The sequence below is a fragment of the Rattus rattus genome, chromosome 4 (genome assembly GCF_011064425.1).
Source record: "Rattus rattus isolate New Zealand chromosome 4, Rrattus_CSIRO_v1, whole genome shotgun sequence".
Taxonomy (NCBI): Eukaryota; Metazoa; Chordata; class Mammalia; order Rodentia; family Muridae; genus Rattus; species Rattus rattus.
Genome location: NC_046157.1, coordinates 14,408,978 through 14,433,580, shown reverse-complemented (window position 1 = coordinate 14,433,580; position 24,603 = coordinate 14,408,978). Strand labels below are relative to the sequence as shown.

General features: G+C 40.6%; 1 protein-coding gene across 1 annotated transcript in view; it reads left to right on the top strand.

Moving 5' to 3' along the window:
• Nucleotides 1-24,603, top strand: part of Atp13a4 (ATPase 13A4) — a 136,636-nt gene that overhangs the window by 781 nt on the left and 111,252 nt on the right. The window lies entirely within an intron of this gene.

Sequence of the window (24,603 nt, the reverse complement as noted above, 5' to 3'; positions counted from 1 at the left end):
TAATTGTGTAAGCATAGCCTTTTATGACAGTAATGAAGCAATTAAAATGTGAGACTGTGACGCTCTAACTCTATAATAGCGTTTTTTTACCTTCCTGGGATTAATACACAAATAACAAACCCGAAAGATATTTACTTAAAATGTTTTCTTGGTTAATTGCTCAAGTCCTGACTATTAAATTCTTTGTTCTAAAACTGGTCTTTCAAGTTTAATCTGCTTACCTGTTTCTATAGCAACAATTTTTTTTTTTTGACATTCTGGAATCGATCCCATTTATCAAAGCTGCGGAAAAAAAAAGTTGTGAAGGACTAATGGGCACTTCAATTCAGATGGCTTTCTTAACCTTGTCTTTACTTCCTTCAGATATAACTATCAGTAACAGTTGCTTTCAGGACTCTCAAATGTCACCACTTACTGGCCTCACGTTGACTCATGCTCCTTTTTCCCTCCTAAGTCTTTCCTTGAAAGACTGAGGTTGCGCTCTAATCCTCACCTACAATGCACTGACCAGAAGGCAGGGACTTTTTGCACACTTTCTTTCTTTCTCATTTGTAATCACACACACTCATCCACTCGTCTCCTCTTTACTCGTCTTCTTTGAAATGTCATCATGGGTCACCTATATTCTTGAAGACTACCTCCTCCCTCACCTAATAAGTGCTCTAGGCGAAGCAATCTTGCCCCTGGTTCATCACCGCCAAGACCATCCGGGGTCTGCCCGGTTTTGTATGCAGCTGGAGGCTCAGTTGAGTGCTCCGGCTGGGGAAGGGACACTGTGTATTTTGGTGAGCAGTGATTTGACCAGTCGGCTCAGCAGAGGTGCAGCATTAGTATGCGCCCAGCTCCTTGTCCTGTTCCGACCGCCGAAACCTGGCCACCTGCCTAGTACTGCAATGTTTTTCTTGCTACATTGGTCCTCACTCATGACAAAAAACTTCAAAAGTTGTCTATCATATCATATCATATATCATATCACATATATGTATGTATGTATGCATGTATGCATCTATCTATCATCTGTCTATCTATCTATCTCTCTCTATCATCTGTCTATCTATCATCTATCTATCTATCTATCTATCTATCTATCTATCTATCTATCTATCTATCTATCTATCTCTGTCTATCTATCATCTGTCTGTCTGTCTGTCTGTCTATCTATCTATCTATCATCTATCATCTGTCTATCATCTGTCTATCTATCTATCTATCATCTATCTATCTATCTATCTATCTATCTATCTATCTCTGTCTATCTATCATCTATCTATCTATCTATCTATCTATCTATCTATCTATCTATCTATCTATCTATCATCTGTCTGTCTATCTATCTATCATCTATCTATCTATAATCTATCATCTGTCTGTCTATCTATTTATCATCTATCTATCTATCTATCTATCATCTATCTATCTATCATCTATCTATCTATCTATCTATCTATCTATCTATCTATCTATCTATCTATCTATCTATTATCTGTCTATCTATCTATCATCTATCTATCTATCTATCATCTATCTATCTATCATCTGTCTATCTATCTATCTATCTATCATCTGTCTATCTATCTATCTACCTACCTATCTATCTATCACATATTTTTGTTCTGGGTTCTGGCATATAATGTGTTTCCATTGTTATTTAGTTTCTGCCATGACCCTGTGAGGTTGGTGGGGAGAGCAATGTACAAGGCATTTGCCCAAGGTTGCGCAGTCAGCAAGTTTAAGAGCTGGAACATCGCATAGGTTGGGCTAATTAGGTAGTCTTGTGTCTCTGTGACTGAACGCAGTCCACTGATGCCTTTTCTTTACTGGGGACACTGTACTCTTCATAGAACATATTTCTTCTCCTAAGAAAGCAAGGCCAAGGAGAATGACTGATGTTAGCTTCCCCAAGGTATGCTGTTTTACAGATTTTTGTATTTGCTGAGTAGATTTGTCTCCTCTGACTTGTGGGCTAATCCCTTTTAGAAAGCCAAGATGGTCTAAAACTGTGACATACCAAAGTGTTTACAGGTTCTTTGTAACAACACGAGTGTGGATGTTTCCAACCATAATTCCTCTAATGATAGAAATAGCTTCAAATGTCAATAAAACTTAACCATCTAGGACTTGGCTCTCATGTAAAAGAAGAACGGAGAATGGCTGGAATTATCTTTCAGTCCAGAATCAAAGAAGCAGGAGCTATAGAGCAATTTTAGCTGACATTTTTGAGTATTGCCTTCAAAAAATAAGACACCAAAGGAAGGAAAAACCCGTTGGAGGAAAAGGAAGTGCTTTTCAATACAAAATACAAAAAGGATCCTTTTTGTATTAATGACAATATAATATATATTTCTGTTTTCTGTAAAGATTATTTATAAATGAAGAAGCTAATGTTATGTTATACCTGTCCTGTAGGGCTCCCCAAGGGATGTTTTCTTTTTGTGAAGTGAGACTCTCAGATCTCGAGGGAGTTCTCACCCATGAATTCCAGTGTTGTGCATTTCCCTTCTGAAATGACTTAGAAGTGTTACAGCTCATCTCCTCGTGCACGACTAACAATGATACTGATTAATTGATTCAACATCATTCCTTTTGGAGATGTACTTTATTTTAGCAAGATTTGGAAAAGAGATGTACTCTGAAAGTGCTCTGTGTGTTTTTAGCAAGTAAAGAACAAACATTTGACTATTTTTCTGGTTACAAAGATAATGTGGTGGTGGTGGTGGTGGTGGTGGTGGTGTGTGTGTGTGTGTGTGTGTGTGTGTGTGTGTGTATGTTTGTGTGTTTGTGAAAATATTGAGACAAGAACTCAGGACTGAAGAGCAAAGTAGATATGATTCATTAGTGTACATCTGAATATGATTAATACTACCATGTTGGGGGACTCTTTTCCAGGCTTATGCAGTGTATTCATAAAGCCACATCATCTCATAATTGGAGTGCATTTTCATATAACTTACATCCTTCAGATTCTGCATGTTGTTCCTGTAGTATGGAAATACTGGGTAGTGGGCTCCTGTGCGTCTGTATATCTTGTGACAGCACATCGGTACACTGAAATGAGCGACATTGATAGAGTTTGTGCTACAGAAGTCTGCACGTAACTGCGGGTCTTCCATCCTGGTCTTGCCAGCATGTTGCCAAACACATTGCTTTTCCATTGGTTCCCTTCTCCCCGTCACATGCATCCAGACACGATTTGAATATTATCTGTTGTTTCTCCTATGCATTGAGCCCAAATAAAATAAAACCAATCACATACACATCTTCACAAGTAAGCATTCTTAAGGCAAAGAATGGAATCTGTACTCTCCTTTGAAGGCTACCTGTTTTTGTGAGAGCTGAGGATAGATGCAGGTTGGACATTTTTTCCTTTTGTATAGCCCTGCATGTCTACTATGGCATTTGAGTTGTGTTTGTATGAACTGTGCTCCCACGTTGCATTCTTGTTATTCTTAACTTTGTGTTGGCTGTGATGAACAACATTAGGAATTTTTGGATATTCTTCCAATTATTTCCTGAGAACAAATGCTCAGAAATAATGTTGCAGCGCTAAAGGAGACGTACAGTTTAACTTTTGACATATAATATTTGACACCGAATACTCCATTTCTCTCTAAAAGTGGTGCCGTGAATTTATATGCCAAGCAGCAATCTCTTTTCGTGGATATTTACTCTCTTCCCTACCCCTGTCCTCAAATGTTACTTTTTAATTTTGATTCTTCTACTCTAGAAAATGATGTTTGATGCCCGTATTCATTGTGCACTTCCGAGATGAGGTTAAACATGTTAATTGACATTTATGTTTTCCCCTAGGGCCCCTCCTGTTCCCGATGTCACTAGCGCTGCATTAAACATTTAACCTAACATGTATGCGCTCTTAACTAAGAGAATGTGATTGCTTTGTTGTCACCATGATGCCTGCTATACACACAAGTGGGTAATCCAAAGGCAAAGAAGGTCACAAGGGCAGTGTGTTTGGTGGTATGCTGGCAAATATTTAACATAGTTCTTTGTTAAGAACTGAGAAACTAAAGACTAGAGAATATGGAGACCCAGGAGACTCTTTCCGAATGTCTGGCAAGATGCTACTATTGCAGGTCCTCTGGGGTGGTAGCAGGCAATGTGTAGGCTCAGCCACATGGGCAATAATAGTACTGTGCCATCACTGTGAGTTGGGGCTGTGTGTCCTCAACAATCAGTCAGCTCACTCTGATGTCTTTCCTTTCCTTCTCTACTGCCCAGGAGCAGAAGCCCCTCCCCCTGCCCCGTCTTCATAGCTACTCACTTATTATGCTTCCCAAGCACCTCCAAGATGCTTGCCAATGTTAACTAGTAGGCCTTCAAATTACATAGAGAAGGAATTGTGTTCAGGCTGAGACATTTTGTCAGTTGAAAACGTTCAGGAAGCTGGGCCACTGGCCAAGTCTGATGTCTTTATCCTCCATTCATGGCTGCAGAACTCCCATGAAGTGAACTCATCTTTGATATAAACCTGCGAGGAGTGGGATTTAATTGTCACTGGAGAGCAAGGGTCCTGTCTGAGCAACCTCTCCGTGGCCTTCCCAAGTCAGGCACAGTCTCTGGCACAGACACCGTGGCCCTGGTTGGCTGTAACGGCATGCTCCATTAACCTGCAGTTTTACATTCTGAAGAAAAACAAAAATGAAGACGTAACAGGGCTCGGAAATAGAACCGCTTTGAGTAATTAAAAAATAAAGCTAGAAAATTTGTTATTTAAAAAACAACCCGGTGAACAATCTCCAGTAGCTTTCACTCTTTCCCAAGTATAAACACCTTATTGTGCAGAGTTAATTAACCATACCGCACTATTTTTCTATGACACTTTATTATATTCTCAAATTCATTCATGTGTGAGCCTAACAGATTATTTATGCCACCTCTGGTCTGTACCAGGAGTCCTCTGGGCGAACCAGGAAGATCTTCAGTGAGTGGGGAAAACGGCTCCTGTTTCTGAGAAGCTCATAGTTGAGTGGAGAAGGCCAAGCACATAATTCACAGGCCTGGAGCAAAATGAAAACGAAGTGGCTTGGGTCCAACAGTTACCAAGAACTTCATGGTAATGACAATACACTGTACCGAGTGTAGGGTACAAGTGTAGGGAAAAGAGTTTTCAGTGTGGGCCCCTTTGTGACCACAGAGTATGCCACTCGCCTATTGCAAGCAAATGTCATCATGGAGTTGTGCGACCAGATCTGTGGGAGGGACTAAGGAGCGATTCGGTGACAGCAAACCATAGGAAGAAGGTGGCGTGCAGTCTCCTCCAAGGGGTAGGTAAGAAGGTGTGGGGCTTTGTAAGGCATTCCAAAGGATGCCAACTTTCCATTTTAATGACTCTCAAGCACTGGTCCAGGAAATAACTACCGGACCCATGTTGGGAACTAGATAAAAAAATAGACTCTTAGACCTCATTCTAGACCTCCCGAATTAGTGATAATAGAGTTGGACTTAATTGGAATGATTGGAATGTTGGCCTTATTGACATATGTTGAAACCACAGGATATTTGAGTGATGTGGAGGGTTTTCACGGAGTGAACAAGGTTTTTTTTTTTTTAGAAAGATAAAGCCAGTGAGGAAATGTTTGAAACAGTCAGTCTAGTCAAGAGGGTCAGAACTAAACTAACGCCTCGTCAAAGAGGATGATGGGTAGAACATGGATTTGACAGTATTTAGAAGTTAGTATTAAAAAGAATCGATTGTCTATCGACGACTGTCATGTAAGAAAGAGAGAGACCGAGGGGAATGACACTAATTCCACATAGCTGAAAGTGTCCTAGCTTGAGGCCACAAGTTGGGAGTGCAGATGGCAACAGTTAATAGTGAATTTTGATGTTGGTTTGGACCAAGTATAGACTAAGACTATAGACAAGGTAAGTGGCTTATTCTAACTGCGCAAGAACTATCACCTCTCCTTTACCAGTAGGGGAATTGAAGCATGGAACTGTTAAAGGATATGCCTAGGTTCATTCGGCTAAGCGAGAGAATGCTAAGTGACCGCTTAAGTCCTTGCTTGGACAATGGCTTGCTGTCTATTGGGTTTTCACAGTTCTGGATGTGATAACTTCTTAATAGTGAAAACAGCTGAGTGCAGTAGAAGGAAGCACACCAGGAAGCTATGGGCCAGCACCGAAGTGTTGGCCCTGACAGTATTTACTTTTATAACCACGAAACAAATTAAGCACACCTCTCTTTGACTTGGCCTCACAAGGCAGGAGTCATAAATACCTTACTTGTCTGAACCAAGGCAAAATTATCTTCAGTGAAGATAATTTTTTTTAAGGTTCTCTCCTAAACCTGTGACTAAAATTTAAAGAAATACATGAAACTACTGTGATTTTTTTAAAAAATTGATTTTCTTGGATATTTTATGTATTTACATTTCAAATGTTATCCTCCTTCCCCTCTCCCACACCCCTCCCCCCTGCTTCTATGAAGATGCTCCCATTCCTACCCACCCACTCCAACCTCAACACCCTGGCATTACCTTACATTGGGGAAATAAGCCTTCACAGGGCCAAGGGCTTTCCCTCCTATTGATGCTGGACAGTGCCATCCTCTGCTACATATGTCCCTCCATGTGTACTCATTGGTTGATGGTTTAGTTCCTGGGAGCTCTGGTGGGGTTTGGTTGAGTGATATTGTTTTTCCTATGGTGTTGCAAACCCCTTCGGCTCCTTCAGTCTTTTCGCTAACTCCTCCATTGGGGTCCCCTTGTTCAGTCCAATGGTTAGCTGCAACCATCCTCATCTGTATCAGTAGGGCTCTGGCAGAGCCTCTCAGGAGACACTCATATCAGGCTCCTGTCAGCAAGCGCTTCTTGGCATCGGCAATAGTGACTGGCTTTAGTGGCAACACATGGGATGGATCTCCAGGTGGAGCAGTCACTGAATGATCTTTTTTTAGTCCCTTCTCTTTCTTTGCACTGTGTTTCCTCCTGTGAGAATTTTGTTCTCCCTTCTAAGAAGGAATGAAGCATCCACATGTTGGCCTTCTTTCTTCTTGGGCTTCATATCATCTCTGAATTTTTCTTAGGTATGCTAAGCTTTTGGGCTAATATCCACTTATCAGTGAATGTGTACTATTTGTATTCTTTTGTGACTGGGTTACCTTACTCAGGATGATATTTTCCAGTTCCAAACATTTGCCTATGAATTTCATAAAGTCATTGTTTTTGATAGCTGCGGAATATTCCATTGTGGAGATGTACCACATTCTCTTTATCCGTACCTCTGTTGAAGGGCATCTGTGTTCTTTCCAGCTTCTCACTATTATAAATAAGGTTGCTATGAACATAGTGGAGCATGTATTCTTGCTATATATTTGAGCATCTTTTGGATGTATGCCCAGGAGTGGTATAGCTGGGTCCTCAGGTAGTACTATGTTTAATTTTCTGAGGAACTGACAGACTGATTTCCAGAGTGGAAACCACCGTGATTTAAAGAACGTTTTGATACTGTTGATTTCTTCAAGGTGCTATGGGTTTGGTATTCTGCTTTTGTGTATGAATGTATGTTTGATTTAATTTTTTGAGACAGAGTCTTTCTATGTAGCCTGAATGATTTTGAATTTACCATTCCCCTGCCCCAGGTTCTTGTGCTGGCACTGCAGGAGTATACCGCTACACCTAAGACAGTGAGCTTGTCTAGTTAAGAAAAGGAAATGTATCTGAAGATATTGCCTTCAACGGGGGCTAGAAATTTACAAGTTCTATGCACACTATTCGAAGATGAGGGGGTAGAGAGTATTAGCCAATAATGAACTGGCATCCGAGTTTACAAAGGGCTGAGCCCCCACCCCCAAAGAAAAACAGACATGAAGAACCAGTGACTTGGTAACGTGTCCAGAAGAGAGTCACCCATTGATAGTGGTTTCAAGGCTTTGTGAGGATTGGACAAATTCGGACAACCCACCTTAATGACCCATGGCTCATTCTAAATGCTCATCGTGTAAACCTTGGCAAGCTGTCCAAACCACTGCACAGTCAGAGATGAAGGACTGAGGAGGACACAGCCTCCCTACTCCTGCTATCTGCCTGAGGCCAGTCTTCTGAACAACGAGCACAGCCTTGGCTGGATGTTCCCTCAGAGAGAGAACAGATAGGTGTCTAGCTGTCCTGTATGCTTTCCTGAGCGATGTCTCTCAAACCGGGACACTCTCTGACCTTGATGCGATCACACAGGGTCCTGGCAGAGACTGTCATTGATTTATCATCTCAAATTCAGCGTTGGGGCAGGGCCAGGCTGGAAGGTTTTGAGACTCTGTTACTTTACTCTCAAAATCAGTGTATGGCTAATACGGGGAGTGAGGGATCATGTAGGTTTGAAGGCCTCTCCAAAATCACCCAAGGATTTAAGTTTGCACAGATACGTGGAAACATATAGATACAAATAGCTACTTATACCTTTTTTTTTTATGAAAAAGTTTTTTTTTCCTAGAGACTGTTTAAAATATTTTAAATTCCCAAATGTCATTATTGGGATCATTTTCTACCCATCTTAAATCAGGAGAGTTGCCATGCTGTCTCCTCCTGGAGGAGCAGCCTTCTCTTCTGCCTGTAGGCTGGTGGAGGATGGCGGAGTAGTCAACACACAGACTACCGTTGATGTACACTAATGATTGCAGTGATTTTATAGCATCCTGAGCATCTCATATTCATAAAGTAGGAATCAAAGTTCTATATCATGAGCTTTTTTTTTTGTATGTGTATCCTCTTCTGGAGAGAGAGGAAGGAGGACTTTTGTAGAGGGCACGTCTCTCCTTTGCATGTTCTTGTAGGGAGGTCATTACCACCAAAAGGCTATTTTTAGACCTACTACACCTCCCCTAAGCCCCAACGTCATGTAAAAATAACCTATCAACTTAATTTGTGCTGCCTATACTTCCTGGGTATAGGGTCATCCATTGGAATATGGTCAACCTACCGGGGTCACATCCTTGATGAAAACTAACTCTCCCAACCCCAGACGCTGTCAACTCTCTAAGGCTCCTCAGTTAGGACAGGGGTCATGAACTCCCTTTCACTCCACGCTAGAATGTTGACTGGCTAGTTCTTATGACAGGTCTTATTCAGGCAACCGTAGTTGCTGTGAGTTTATGAGTGTGGCTGTCCTCTCATGTCCAGAAGACACTTTCGCTCTGGTCCTCCATGACCTCTGGATCCTACGATCTTTCTGCCCCCTTTCTGTGATGCTCTCTGTGCCACGTAGGAGTGCTGCATAGATGCTCCCTTTGTGGTTGACCACTTCATGGACAACTCATTCTCTGTTCTTGTAGCTAGGTATGAATTTATGAGCTAACCACCATCAGCTGCACAAAGAAACTTCTCTGATGAGGCCTCAGAGCTGTACGAATTTATAGGTAGAGAGATATGAATTCAGAGAGCAGTTTGATGCTATGCCCATTAAGCAGAACAGTCTAGTATGTTTACCCCTGTGGCCTGTGATCTCTTTCAACATGGATTCTTGGCTAGATTTGCAGAGCCAGGCATGTTTCCTGGATTTATATCTAATCATAAAGTTGTTGGTTACCCTCATGACATTCATGCCATGGTAGCACCCATGGGTATCTCTTGCAGTGTTGATCATTGTTACAGTTCGTAGGGCTCACATCTGGGTAAGACTTTGAGGACACCCTCATTCCCATAGCTGGCATAACATCTAGCCAGAGGGAGAACACCTCCTGGTCAATACTAACTTGATTTCTACATGGTCTAGGACCAATGCGTGTGGCGTCTTCAGTAAAAGGTCTTACCATCAAATTCCAGTAGCCTGCATTGTTTGGGGGAGGTCTTTGGGATAACTATGACCAACATCTTGAGGGAAGTATCATACCCCCAGCAGTGGGCTTTTGATTAGGTGACCTATGGTTTCTGGGATGAACACAATCCTCTGTGTAGGGTCTTAGGTAGGTAGTAGTGTTAATAGTAATATAGGGATACTACTCCTGTAGTTAAACACCATGAACAAAGCACTTGGGGAGTAGGTGGTTTATTCAGTTTATACTTCCACATCGTAGTCCATTACTGAAGGGAGTCTGGGCAGGAAATCAAGCAGGGCAGGAACCTGGAGGCAGGAGATGATGCAGAGACTACAGAGGAGTGCTGCCTAGTGGCCTGCTTCTCACGGATTGCTCAGCCAGTCTTCTTGTAGAACCCAGGACCACCAGCCCAGGGATAGCATCACCCACAATGGGCTGGGCTCTCCCCCATCAATCACTAATTAAGAAAATGCCCTACAGTCTTGCCTGCAGCCTGGTCTTATGGGGGCATGTTTTTTAGTTGAGTTTTCCTCCTCTCAGATGACTTCAATTTGTGTCAAGCTGACAGAAAACTCTCCAGCATAGCAGGGTACCAATTAAAGATCTTATATCACGTATAAAACAGTAGGCTTGATGATATGAGGGGGAGAGTGGTGGGAAAGAATGTTTGGTCCGCAGAATAATGCAGGGGGTAGGGCAGAGAAAGAGGTTGGGAGAGGGATGAATAACATTAAGGATGTTTGAAAGAGCCATACGGAAACCTACTATTTTATTGAGCATTTCTTATCTCTGGGGATTGAACTCAGACTTTTGTGCATGATAAGCAAGTTTTAACTTCTGCCTCACTTCCCTAGCCAATGTTATGTATTTATTTCAGCTTTGCTGTCCTTAAACTTAGATATACCTAGTAACCCAACGTTATCTGTCAGTTGAAGAAAAAAATATTTTGTAGGTTTTTTTTTTTATTAGATTACAAGAAACGATTTTGTTTTCCATTTTCTCTAACCAGCCATGTGTAGTCTTCTTTCCGGCATGTTACAGAATTTGTCAAAATTCTCTCCTCTCCCTTCTTCCCTCCCCTCCTTTCCTCCATACGCTCCCCTCCCCCTCTCTTCTTCCTTCTTTTTCCCCCTTTTTTTCTTTCCTATGTGGCTCTGTTGTGTTGCCCAGGTTCATGGAACTCCGGGGCTTAAGTGATACTTCCTCTTCAACATCCCAGATGTTGGGAGCTACCGATGAACGCCATCACATCTGGCTCATTGGTCTACTCTCGTTCTCTTTTCCTTTTCCTCTCCCTTCCCATTCTCTGTTCTTTCCTTCTTTATTATATCTGGGTTTCTCTTCATAGCCTAGGTTAGCCTTGAACTTGCAGCCTTGTGTTGCTGTCTCTGGAGTGTTCTCATCACGGATCTTCCCCAACACCGCTTTCATTCCCCTCTCAACCAGGAGCATGGCTTTATCCTGATCCCTTCTCATCAGAGTCCTGCTCCATCCATGGACACAATATTAAATATGATTCTCTTCTTTAAGTCACCAGAAAAATCTTGTGGCTACAGTCACGTCTTCCTTTTCTGGCCTGACTTTTTAAAATGTAATTTGCTCCCTTTCTTCCTCTATGTACCCAATATAGAATATAATAGCTTCCTAACTAATTTTTTTCAGAATAAACCTCCAGGTGCTGATTGTGTAAAAACCCTAAGTTTCTGGCCACTGGGATACAGAGCCGAGCAGAGTTAGAGATAATGGGGTCAGCTCATGTGAATATCTTCAGCTTTTAGTTATCTGCGCATGCCTGTATACATGAGTCATTGATCTTTATGCCCCCGCCCCCACTTCCTAAAGGCAGCTCACTCATCTTCCCACGTAGCCTAGGTTTGATGTAGGAGTAGAGAGTCCTAGTTCAAGGATAGTAAGTGCTTTTTCTTCTACCTTTCTTCTAGAATCAATACAGGTTTGCCTGTATCCTGAAGAGAGTTTCTTTCCTTGGAAGTAATTGATCCTTGTGAGTCACTGTTTGTTGTAGAGAAAGAGGCAGAGACCTGAGAAGGACATTGTGCCCGACTGCTGGCACCATTAGTCACCCTCTTCACACCTGTGCTACCAAGGAGACAAGGGTGCCATGCCGTTTTCTGTTCCAACCATCTGTCAGTCTCGTGAGCGCAAGGTGGTACCGGTAGGGAGGAATTCTTAGTCCCTGTGAACAGGCTGGGCTTAAAACTTTAGGAAGGACAAACTTGTTCTAGCCACATGCGGCTTTAATGAACTTATTCACGTTTTAGCTGATTTCTATGAATACGGCAGCCACCACTGTCTCACGTGATCTGTAAAAGATGAAAGCATGTTTTGTTGTCTCTTTTGGAGTTATTTTTCTAAAAAAAAAAAAAAGATTTATTTTAGTTATGCATTTATGCATATGGGTGTTTTGCCAGCATGGACGTCTGTTTGCCACATGTATGCAGTGTCTATGGAAACAGAAGAGGGTGTCAGACCCTTTTGACTTCTAGTTACAGATGGTTGTGAGCAGCCACGTGGATGCTGGGGCCAAATGGGTCCTCTGTAAGAACAAGTGCTCCTAAGAGCTGACTTCTCTGTTCAGCCCCGGTATTTGACCTTTCCCCCCACTTAATTGACTAAAGTTTTAGCTGTTGGATGGATTCAGGAAAGTATCTGACTTTGTGGGTTTTTTTCTTTGTCTGTTTCTGGTGGTTATGGCAAAAGTTGTAGTCTATGCGGTGTTCTGCATTTAAAAGCAAAAGTCTTGATGGGAGACTGGGTGACAATTAGAGAAACCGTGGATCAGGTACACTGTCATTATCCTTTCCAGTCTGACAACAGTGGCTGTCAGAAATGTGTAAGCAGTTAGCTTGGTGTAATAATTTCCTGCATCCTTTTTCTTACGTTTCCTAGTCCTGAGTGTAATTCCTATACATTTTTCGTAAGAATTCACCTCAAAATTTAAAACAATCCATTTCCCATCGCAAAATCATAATCAACACTAATAACCAAGACATATCTCCCTAAAATTAGTACCCTGTAGTTAAGTTTCCTGAGATAAGCCACTTAGATGATGCATAGTGATTTCCAAATATCAATTATGAGTATGCTCAAGGAACTTTTGAGGATGTGAGTAAATGTTGGAATAAAGACTGCAGGATATGAAGAGTTGAATGTAATAATGATAGAAACATCATTCAAGACACAAAAATAGACTCTAATATCAAGATAGAACATCTGAAGAAAATGGAGAATCCAAACTAAAATAAAAATCGAGACTAAAATTTAGTAACTCAAAGTAACTCAGTGGAAGGCTCACCAGTAGAAGGTGTCAAGTGAAGGAAAGAATATCAGGGCTCAAAGACAAGTAGAGGAATTGGAAAACTCACTCAAAGATAATATCGAATCTAGGAAAACTCTTGAGCAGACAATGCAGGGACTCTGGGACATCATAAAAAGACCAATTTTATGAATAGTAGGTATAAAGGAAGAGAAGAAACCCAGACCAAATGTATAGAAAATATTTTCATTGAAACTGCAGAGAAAAGTTCCCCTAATCTAAGGAAAGAGATATTTATAGAGGTGTGAGAGGCATACAGGACATCAAAATAGCAGGAGCTGAAAGGAAACTGCCCACGCCATATGATGACTAGAGTACTAAACGGACAGAACGAGGAAGGATATCGAGAACTGTAAGACAGAAAGACCGAGTTACGTTTAAACGTGGGCCCATCAAAATAACACTTGACTTTTCAGCGGAGACCTTGAAAGCCAGAAGGTATTCACGCTGATGTTGTCTAAGTTCTGAAAGACCAAAGATGCCAGTAAAGACAAATATACCCAGCAAAGTGTATCAGTCATACACTTCCCATGATAAAAAGCATTTGAAGACTTAATGTCCACTAAGTCAGCTCTTCAGAGGACACTGAAAGGATTGCTTCAGTCTAAAGAGAAAGTTAAGCACTCTCAAGAGGGTACATGGAACAAGTGAACAGTTTCAGAGCAGGGAATCAAAAGAGGTCAAAGAAGGCACCACTGCTCCTGCATAATGACCGGAATTAATAAGCATTATTCAAAATAATTCTTAATCTTAAGAGTCTTAATTATCCCACGAAGACACACGGTAGTAACAGATGGGATTTGAAACTAAGATCCATCTTTTTCGCCACCTCCAAGAAATGTACCTCACCACCATGATAGAAACCACCATAGAGCAAAAGGATGAGAGACGGTATTCTACAAAAATGGAACCAAGAAATGAGCAGGAATAGATGCTTGCTATCTGACTAAAACCTCAAATCAAAAGTAGTCAGAAGGGAGAGGAGGAACATATCATATTCACTGAAGGAAAAATCTACCAAGAGGATATAGCAGTTCTGAAAGTTTGTGCGCCAAACTCAGGGGACCCAATTTTATAAAACAATAACATTTAACCTAAAAATACAGATTAACCCAAGCACAGTAATAGTATATGACATCAGTGCCCCACTGACACTAATAGACCAAGTATCCAGATAAAACTAAACAGAAAAACATTGGAGTCAAATGGCATTACAAATACGATGGACCTATCAGATATCAATAAAAATTTCACCTACATACTAATATAAATTTCTTTTGCCAGTCCATAAAAATTTTCTCCAAAATTGAAACATTCTAGGTCACAAAGAAACTTCCAACAGATATATGGAAATTGAAATAACACCTGCGTTCTACCTGAGCACAGTGGAATAAAGCTGGCTGTTAACGGTAATAGGAACTACAGAAGCAGACCAAAGCCATGGAAACGCATAACACACTGTTGAATGAGAATTTGCTCAAGAATGAAATCACAAAAGGAGGTTTAAAAATTTCCAGAAATCAGTTAAAATAAAAGCATAATATATATATATATATATATATATGTATAAAGAGCATAGTATATCCAAATCTATAGGATATAATGAAGGTAGCCCTAATAAGACAGTTTATGGTACTAAGTGAATGTGTAAAATTTTTGAAAGTTTTAAAATTAATAAGTTAAGAAGCATCTAAATCAGTGGTTCTCAATCTGTAGGTTGCGGGGCCTTGGGTGTTGAGGGGGGTCAAATGAACCTTTCACAGGGGTCACATATCAGATATTCTGCATATCAGATAGTTATAGAACAATTAATTACAGTAGCAAAATGTCTATAGTTATGAGGCAGCAATGAAATAATTTGATGGTTTTGGGGTCACCACAACATCAGGAACTATATTATAGGATCACAGCATTAGGAAGGTTGAGAACCACTGACTTAAATGTTTTAGAAAGTCAAGAATATATAGGTCTGATAGAATTCTGCACTAAATCTGGTCCTGGGCTCTTTTTGGTTGAGAGACTTTTAATAACTGCTTCTATTTCTTTAGGAGTTATGGGGTTGTTTAGATGGTTTATCTGTTCCTTGTTTAACTTTGGTACCTGGTATTTGTGTAGAAAATTGTGCATTTCCTCCAGATTTTACAGTTTTGTTGAATATAGGCTTTTCTAGTAGGATCTGATGATTTTTTGAATTTCCTTCGATTCTGTTGTTATGTCTCCCTTTTCATTTCTGATTTTATTAATTTGAATACACTCTCTGTGCCTTCTGGTTAGTCTGGCTAAGAGTTTGTCTATCTTGTTGATTTTTCTCAAAGAACAAGCTCCTGGTTTTGTTGATTATTTGTATAGTCCTTTTTGTTTCTACTTGGTTGATTTCAGCCCTGAGTTTGATTATTTCCTGCCTTCTACTCCTCTTGGGTGGATCTCATACTAATACTTGTCCAAACTATTCCACAAAATAGAAACAAACAGAGCACTACCAAATTCCTTCTATGAAGTCTCAATTATGCTTATACCTAAACCACACAAAGACCCAACAAAGAAAGAGAACTTCAGACCAATTTTCCTTATGAATATTGACGCAAAAATACTCAATAAAATTCTTGCAAATCAAATCCAAACACATCAAAATGATCATCCATCATGATCAAGTAGGCTTCATACCAGGGATGCAGGGATGGTTTAATATATGGAAATCCATCAACATACTCCACTATATAAACAAACTCAAAGGAAAAAAAAAACCATGATCATCTCCTTAGATGCTGAGAAAGCATTTGACAAAATTCAACACCCCTTCATGTTAAAAGTTTTAGAAAGATTAGGAATTCAAAGCCCATACCTAAACATAGTAAAATCAAGCAAACCAGTAGCCAACATCAAGTTAAATGGAGTGAAACTTGAAGCAATCCTGCTAAAATCATGGGCTAGATAAGGCTGCCCACTCTCTCCCTACCTATTCAATATAGTACTTGAAGTCCTAACCAGAGCAATCAGACAAGGAAAGGAGATCAAAGGGATACAATTTGGAAAGGAAAAAGTCAAAATATCACTATTTGCAGATGATATGATAGTATACTTAAGTGACACAGAAGTTCCACCAGAGAACTACTAAGCCTAATAAACAACTTTAGCAAAGTGGCTGGGTATAAAATTAACTCAAACAAATCAGTAGCTTTCCTCTACTCAAAGGATAAACAGGCTGAGAAAGAAATTAGGGAAATGACACCCTTCAAAATAGTCCCAAATAATATAAAATACCTCGGTGTGACTTTAACCAAGCAATTGAAAGATCTGTATGACAAGAACTTCAAGCCTCTGAAAAAAGAAATTGAAGACGATCTCAGAAGATGGAAAGATCTCCTATGCTCATGGCTTGGCAGGATTAATATAGTAAAAATGGTCATTTTGCCACAAGTAATCTACAGATTCAATGCAATTCCCACCAAAATTCTAACTCAATTCTTCATAAAGTTAGAAAGAACAACTTGCAAATTCACTTGGAATAACAAAACACCCAGGATAGCAAAAACTATACTCAAAAGAACTTCTGGGGGAATCACCATCCCTGATCTCAAACAGAATTACAGAGCAATAGTGACAAAAACTGTATAATATTGGTACAGAGACAGGCAGGTAGACCAGTGGAATAGAATTGAAGACCCAGAAATAAACCCACACCCCTATGGTCACTTGATCTTTGACAAAAGAGCTAAAACCATCCAGTGGAAAAAAGATAGCATTTTCAGCAAATAGTGCTGGTTCAACTGGAGGTCAGCATGTAGAAGAATGCAGATCGATCCATGCTTATCACCCTGTACAAAGCTTAAGTCCAAGTGGATCAAGGACCTCCACATCAAACCAGATACACTCAAACTAGTAGAAGAAAAAGTGGGGAAGAGTCTTGATCACATGGGCCATGGAGAAAATTTCCTGAACAGAACACCAATGGCTTATGCTCTAAGATCAAGAATCAACAAATGGGACCTCATAAAACTGCAAAGCTTCTGTAAGGCAAAGGACACTGTCATTAGGACAAAACAGCAGCCAACAGATTGGGAAAAGATCTTTACCAATCCTATTTACCAAAAGGCACTATTCACACTTTTGGAGGAAAAAGTAATTAATAATCAAAATCACCCAGCTGTGGACACCACGAACTACAATAATCAAGGAATTGGCAAGATGTCACCGCTGGTATGTTAGTGGCACAACAGTTATGGGAGTAACCACACTTCTAGCTGTGTTTGCAGCCTGTTCCACAGAAACAGCTGGTCAATATAAAAAGGTCAATATAAAAAGGTCAGTATAAAATGGTCAATATAAAAAGGATAAGAAACTGTAAAATAGTCAGCCCTGAATAAGACATTTGTCTCACAACCCCTGTTCTCAAGGCTCAGGCGTCATGGGAAAGAAGACGCTGAGAGAAGGTGACCAGACGTGGCAGATGATTACATTAAAACAATGTTCTCTGGACAAGGCAGGGTAGTTACACGTGTGAACTCAGCTGTGGCAGCATGCACAAGGGCTGTGTAAGCTTAAACCCTAAAATGACTTCTCTTGCCAGTTCTCCAGGTCTCTTCCCTGGTTAAATGTAATAATGTACTTTTATCTTGTCTAGTTTTTTTTTTTTTAAAATAAGGAATTGGAAAGCTCGAAGACACATTGTTTCATGCAAAACAAAGTTAGTTTGTTAGCTCAGTCCTTAGGTCCACACGTAGTACCACTTTCAGGCACCTCTAACCCTGGAGCAGAGAAGGTGCCGTAGTGCTGACCTTCTCTCTTCCTACTGGTTAAACCTGCCATTCGGGTTTATGCTCTCACTCCATACTGGGTTTTCTGACCATTCCAGGGTTCTGTGCTCCCAATATCAATCCAGTAAAAAGAGGAAATGTTCTCTTTCCAGTGCTACCCAAACACTAATTTCTTCTCGTGGAACGTGGTATATATAGTTTTGTTCTTCATCCCCTCATATTCAGTCTTGTGGCCTGCAGAGAGCTATGCCTACTCCTGGAATGAGTCAGAGTCCACCTTGCCTGCAGCGTTTTGGCTGAAGACCGTGAAGATGTGCTCTACCATGAGTAACTGGAAGTACCCGATATTGTTATCTGAGGTTAAGCAGTCTGAACAGTAATACAAATTAATAAACACGCAAGTGTCTGATAGACAATAAATAGTGAACCAAACTAAACAAACACTGTTTCAAATAATCAAGTCCTGTCAAACGTATGCCTGCAATTCTAGCAATTGGGAGGCTGAGGCTGGAGGATGACAGCGAGTTAAAGCCTAGCCTAGGCTATTGAGCTAGACCCTGTCTTAGAAACAAGGACTTAAACGGTCAGGTTCTTCACGGTTGTCTATTTTATTTGCCACACTCCTTTCTTTCAGCAACATGGATTTTTTTTTTCCTAGCAGGTTAAAAGAAAAAGTTTGTAAAAAAACATTTCTCTGGTTTTAAAACTGAGACCCAGTTGATGGTTAACATGTGTAAACTACAGAAAATGCTAATTTAAGAAGTATTGCAGGATGCCATTATCCGAGGCGAATTCCATTAATATTCTGTTTAATACATGGATCCAATATTTTTCTTTGTTGGGTATCCTTTTCTTGTGCGTGTGTTTGAAATTAATTTTGTAATCACAGTGTATAGTTTTATTCTGTCTTTCTCCGTTTAGCACTCGCACACGCACATTCTTCTAGACTTAATAAAATCTTGAACAGACATTACTTAATAGCTGTATAATAGTTTTTAATAATTGCCCTTCTGTTGTACTCACAGATGGCGCCTGTTTATCACTAGGAGAAACTGTAGCAAACATCTCCAGATAGAACTTTTGTCTGTGTCTTGTATAAGCTCTAACAGAGAGCAGCTTTTAGTGGCTGAATACCTCACCCCATTGAGGTCCGAACATCCGTAGGCTGTTCAGCTTTGAATTCCTCTTTCAAGAGCCCAGACTGGGACTCATCACGAGTGGCTCAACTGCCATGACTCGACAGGACTTTTCTACCCAGATATTCCGTGTTCATCAGTCTAGGGAAGTAGGGAGAGCGACTGTGGGACAGGGGGTTGAAAAGTTTCTCTGTGACTTAAGGATTTCTCCAGAAAAGGATTCCTAAGCAGCAGACCCTGTCGGATGGGCGAATGGGGCTCCAGCAGCCTACTGGAGATCTTCCCATCTCTCACGTGTAGCTCTCCCAACCCCAGCTGCTGTCTCTATCGGAGGAGGAAGGAACAACAGGCCACAATGCCTCCAAATTACCTTCTTCTAAAATTTAATCCCCTATAGTCCCAGCCGCAGTATTTATTCTTTAATAAAGTCTTGGGCTCTGCGGCCTTGCAGTTTGTGGGAAGGAAAATTCTATCATCTTAATTCTAAAAGATTTACCTACAGTCTTAGTGCAGGAGAAACTTAAGTTTTGCATGCTAGCAATATTTTAAAAATTGCGTCCATGGTGTCCATGAATAAATGAATTGGGCCAATTGGAAACAGAAAAAGAACATGGCCGAAAGTGGGGTAACACTTCGTTATCACGAGGACGTACAATTTAATTTTTAAGGATTTACTGTTCAACTGCTTACTGCTGTAGCTCCGATGCTTAGGGAGTGCCTGTCAACTGTTCAGCATACGGTAGATATTTTTGAGATAAACACTGAACTGTTGGTGGCCAGAGCTGGTTACAGCTACGTCCCAAATTCACGTGACCTAGCACATGTGACAATCAATGCTGAAGGTCCGCTTGATGGAATTCGAAGTCCCGGGATGTCTGTGAGGGATTTTCTAGGTGAGGTTTACTGAGGTGAGAAAACCCACCCTAGATGTCGGCGGTCCCTTCTGTGGGCTGAGCTCCCAGACGACATAAAACAGGAGAGAATGGGCTGAGCACCAGCATTCGTCTCTGTCTCCTGACTGGACTCAGTGTGACCCCGATGCATTGCGTCACGCTCCTTCCTCTATGCCTTCGGCGGCCACGCGGAGGTCATCTCGAACTCTAAGCCAAAATAATCACTTCCTTATTTAAATTACACCCGTCGGGTGCTTTGTCATAGCAGCGCAGTGAGTAAAGCACAAAGCCCCAGTGTAAACAGGGGAGGGTCAGAATTCAGTGAGCGAGGTCCTTAGATTTCGTTTCATTTGTTCCATGGGTTTGCAGAGTTCGGGCCAGGGGCCTTCTCTTACTGATTATGGTTACCACCCAATTTCTGCTTAGCCGCCCTCAGAGGAGAAAATTTGTCAGAAGCAAACCATTTCCTTCTAAGACAGCTCAACGGGACAAAACAAAACAATCCTACAACCTCTTTGTTAGGTTAAATTGAAATATGGTTCCATTAACGTCAATCCATTAGCTAAACTTCTTTTGCCTTCTGGGGCCACCTGTCCTAAACGTATTTCTGTCTTCCTCATTTCCATAATTCCTCATTATTTCCATAATTCCTCATTTCCGTAATTAATTTCTCATTTCCATAATTAATTCATGCATTTTAGAGGTCTTCCTGGCTGGTCCCTGTCCTTGTGCCTCCAGGTAGCTCTTTTTTTTTTTTTTAAAGGTTTATTTATTTTATTTATATGAGTACACTGTCGCTGTCTTCAGACACACCAGAAGAGGGCATCAGATCCCATTACAGATGGTTGTGAGCCACCATGTGGTTGCTGGGAACTGAACTCAGGACCTCTGGAAGAGCAGTCAGTGCTCTTAACCTCCGAGTCAACTCTCCAGCCCCTCTGAGTCGCTCTTTTTCGACCCTACCATGCTTATTTTCAGCATTTCTTCACACGACAGAGTTGACATCAGCCTCAGGTCTTAATGCTTGATGGCTTAAGGAAGCTACCATATCTTGGTGTGCTTGTCCTTTTGAAAGTCACAGAAATTCTGGGATTACAGGACACTGGCCAGGAAGGGTGAGGTAGGGAAATTGCCAGTTTCTGTCACTAAGGTCATCGTAGAAAAGGAGCCCAGAGACTAGTGATATCACCCAGTGATAGATTTGTCCGATTCTGGCCTTACCGTCATTGTTACGTCCATCATCATCATCATCATCATCATCATCATCATCATCATCATCATCATCATCTTCATCATTACCATCATCATTGACATTGGCGTCATCATCATCAATATAGTCATTGATTATATGTACTGACTACTTACCACATTCAGTGTTCATTATTAAACATTTTGTCACAGGGTCAGGCTAAGACAAGACCACACTCTGTAGTCCAGGCTGGCCTGGAACTTATTGCTTATCCCAGGCTGGTCTTGAACTTAGTATCCACTCATCTCAGCCTCTCCAAAGCTGAAGTTATATGCCACCACACATAGCTACTAGTTAAGTATTTTAATGTGATTATTTTGAAAATTTAATAATTCTGTTAGCTATTCATAATTCTGTTACCATCACTCTAAATGGAAAGAATAAACATTTTTGTCGCTTTCTATGGTTAGTTGGTTAGTGCTTGCAAACCATGGCCTGTGGGTAAAATATGACCAAATTTCTCTTTAAAATTTTATTGGAAAAACAGCCACCCCGACTTATTAACACAACACTATTTTGCAACAGAAATGAGTAGTTGTGAGTAAGACTGTATGGCCACAAGGCTGAAAATATTTTATTTATTTTAAATATTTAAAAAATATTTAATTTTTTCATACGATGCATTTTGAGAATATTCTTTCCCCTCCTCCAACTCCTCCCAGATGCTCTATTTCCTTTTCACCTAATATAGGGTTCTCTCTCTTTTTAAAAATAATTTATTTACTTTTATTTTATGTGCATTGTGTTTGAGGGTGGGGTGTCAGATTCCCTGGAACTGGAGCTACAGTTGTGAGTTGCCATGGGGCTGCTGGGAATTGAACTCAGGACCTCTTGAAGAGCAGCCAGTGTTCTTAACCATTGAGTCATCTCTCTACTCCCTGTGTTCTTTATTTCTTAACAACACCAAACTGAGGGAAGCAACAAAATCCACATCCACATCCACATCCACAAACCAAGCCGAACCAAACCAAACCAAACCAAACCAAACCAAACCAAACCAAACCATACCCCCAAAACATGGAGTCTATTTTGTTTTGGCCATCTTCTCCTGGGCATGGACCATTTCCTGGAGTGTGATTGATATAGTAGAAATCCATTGGTGAAAGCTGACTTTCCTTTCCAAGCAGGAATTAATTGCAAGTAGCTTCTTAGGGTGGAATTTTGTGTCTACTCAGCTTCCTTAGGTCTGGGACTTTCTCTGGTTTGCCCCCATGTAGGTCCTGTGTGTCCTGTCTCTTTCTCTGAGTTCATATATGTATCAGTCTTGTGCCTGGAAGACAATGTCCCCCTGGAATAATTTACCATGTGTGGCTCTTATAAATTTTCCACCTCCTCTTCTGAGCCTTGAGGGGAGGGGTTTGATGAAGACATCCACTTTGAGGCTGAGGGCTGAGTCTCTCATCTGCTACACAATTCCAGGCATGTGTCTCTATGTTAATTACCGTCTACTGCAAGAAGCTTCTCTGATGAGAGTTGAGTGATGCTCTGATCTATGAGTATAAAAAGAATGTCCTTCAGAGTCATTGTGGTCAATGTAGTTTTCCTCCTTCTTGCTATGTTCCTTTAGCAGAATGACAGTAGCAGGTTTTCCCTAGGGCCTGTGACCTATGTTGTCTCAGGTCATTGACCTCCTCAACAGTGTCAGGTGGTTCCAGTTTATGGAGTGGGCCTTAAATCACGCCTCCCCGAAAAGTGGTTGATTACTCCTTAACAAATTTCCACTAATGCATCAATATCTCTTTCAGACGAGTCTGTTGTAGGCTTCAGGGTTTGTTGCTGGCTGATGTTGATTCTTGCTTGAAAACAGCTTATTGGCATTTGGCAAAAAAAAAAAAAAAAAAAAAAAAAGTTTGTTGGCCCGCATTCATTTATTTTTGCTCTAGATGAATCACAGTTGGGGTGTATGGAAGTGTTCACGATCTTTCTCCTTGATAGAATCACTTCTTTTGTACTCGTGTCAGAAATCAACTGGGTGTATCTACATAGGTCAATTCCTCAGTGTTCTACTCTGTCCCATTGATACGCCTGTCAGTGCCATGAGGCTTTGATTATAGCAGCCAATTAACAGATCTTGAGACCAAGTGGGTGGAATGCTACCAGTTCATTCTTAATTTTTCCAAAATCGTTCTGTCTGTGACAGTTTACAGTAACTTTCTAAATTTTAGAATTGACTCGTTTATATTTATAAAATATTCCTGAAATTTTAGTAAGTACCACATTGGACTTACCTATTTGGGAAGAATTAAATCTTCACTTTGTTGAGTTTTCAAAACCATGTATGAGAGATCCTTCACTTTAGTCAGAACTTTGATTCTTTTCTTATCATTTTGAAGTCTTCCACAAACAAGTTTCCTATCTGTTTTCTTAGACTTCTCATTTTCTGAGTGATTGTACACAGTTTCGCAGTTTTAATTCCAGTGCTCTCATATCCACTATCAGAATACAGAATATATTTATGTCTAAGTGTTTGTCCTGTATTTTTGTGAACTCCCTTTAAAATTTTAGACCTTTTTTTGGGTAGATTTTCTTGAGGTTTACTTTGTAGAAATTATCATGTAAAAACCAGGGAACAGTCTATTTTTGTGTGTCTTTTATTTCCCTTGTTTGTCTATAAATTCTATAAATTCTAGCACAAAGTTGGATTATCGGAGGAAAGAGTAGACATAGTTTTGTTTCTGATTTCACGTGGCCACATTCCACCTTTTAACATTAAACACAGTTACTATAGGTTGTTTTAAAAGATATTCCCTGTCAGATTCAAAAGATTCATTTTGTTCATACTTTTCTAAGAGCATTGGTTAGTAACATGTATGCAATTTCCATTTTTTAAATATATTGATTGATAGGATAATGTGTTTTTTTCCCCTCAGTCTGTTAACATGATGGTCTATTAAATCAACGTAGATTGGTTTTATTTTACATATTGAAGATGCTCCCTTGGGGTTAAACCCCTTTTAGTTATAACATATATTACCAATACCAAACTCTATCTGCTAAAGTTTTGTTAACTATACTCATTTCTACATTTCCCAGGAGTTTTTTTTTTAATAGGCCACCCTGTGAGGACCTCACAAGCCCCTTGCCCATGCAAGACAAGAAACAGTGATGGGTGCAGTCTTGTGCGAGGAACTATATAGTCCTGCTCATGAGAGACAGGTCGTAATGCCTGTGATGCTTACACTCTCTCCATCCCCACTTCTGTGACGTTCTCCGAGTCTTGGAGAGTGAGGTATAGATGTCCTGTTTAGCACCGAGCACTTTACGGCTAGGTGTTCTCTGCACACGATCAGTTGTGAGTCTCGCGAGTATTCACCGTTGACCACTGCAAGAAGAGCTTCTTTCTAGATGAAGGCTGATCGCAGCCCTGATCTGCTCACTTGTGGGAAATATTGAGAAAGCAGCGCTAAAGTCTTCAACTACAACCATCAAGTTTTCATTCCTTTTGTGTGCCTTTTTTTCCCCTTTACA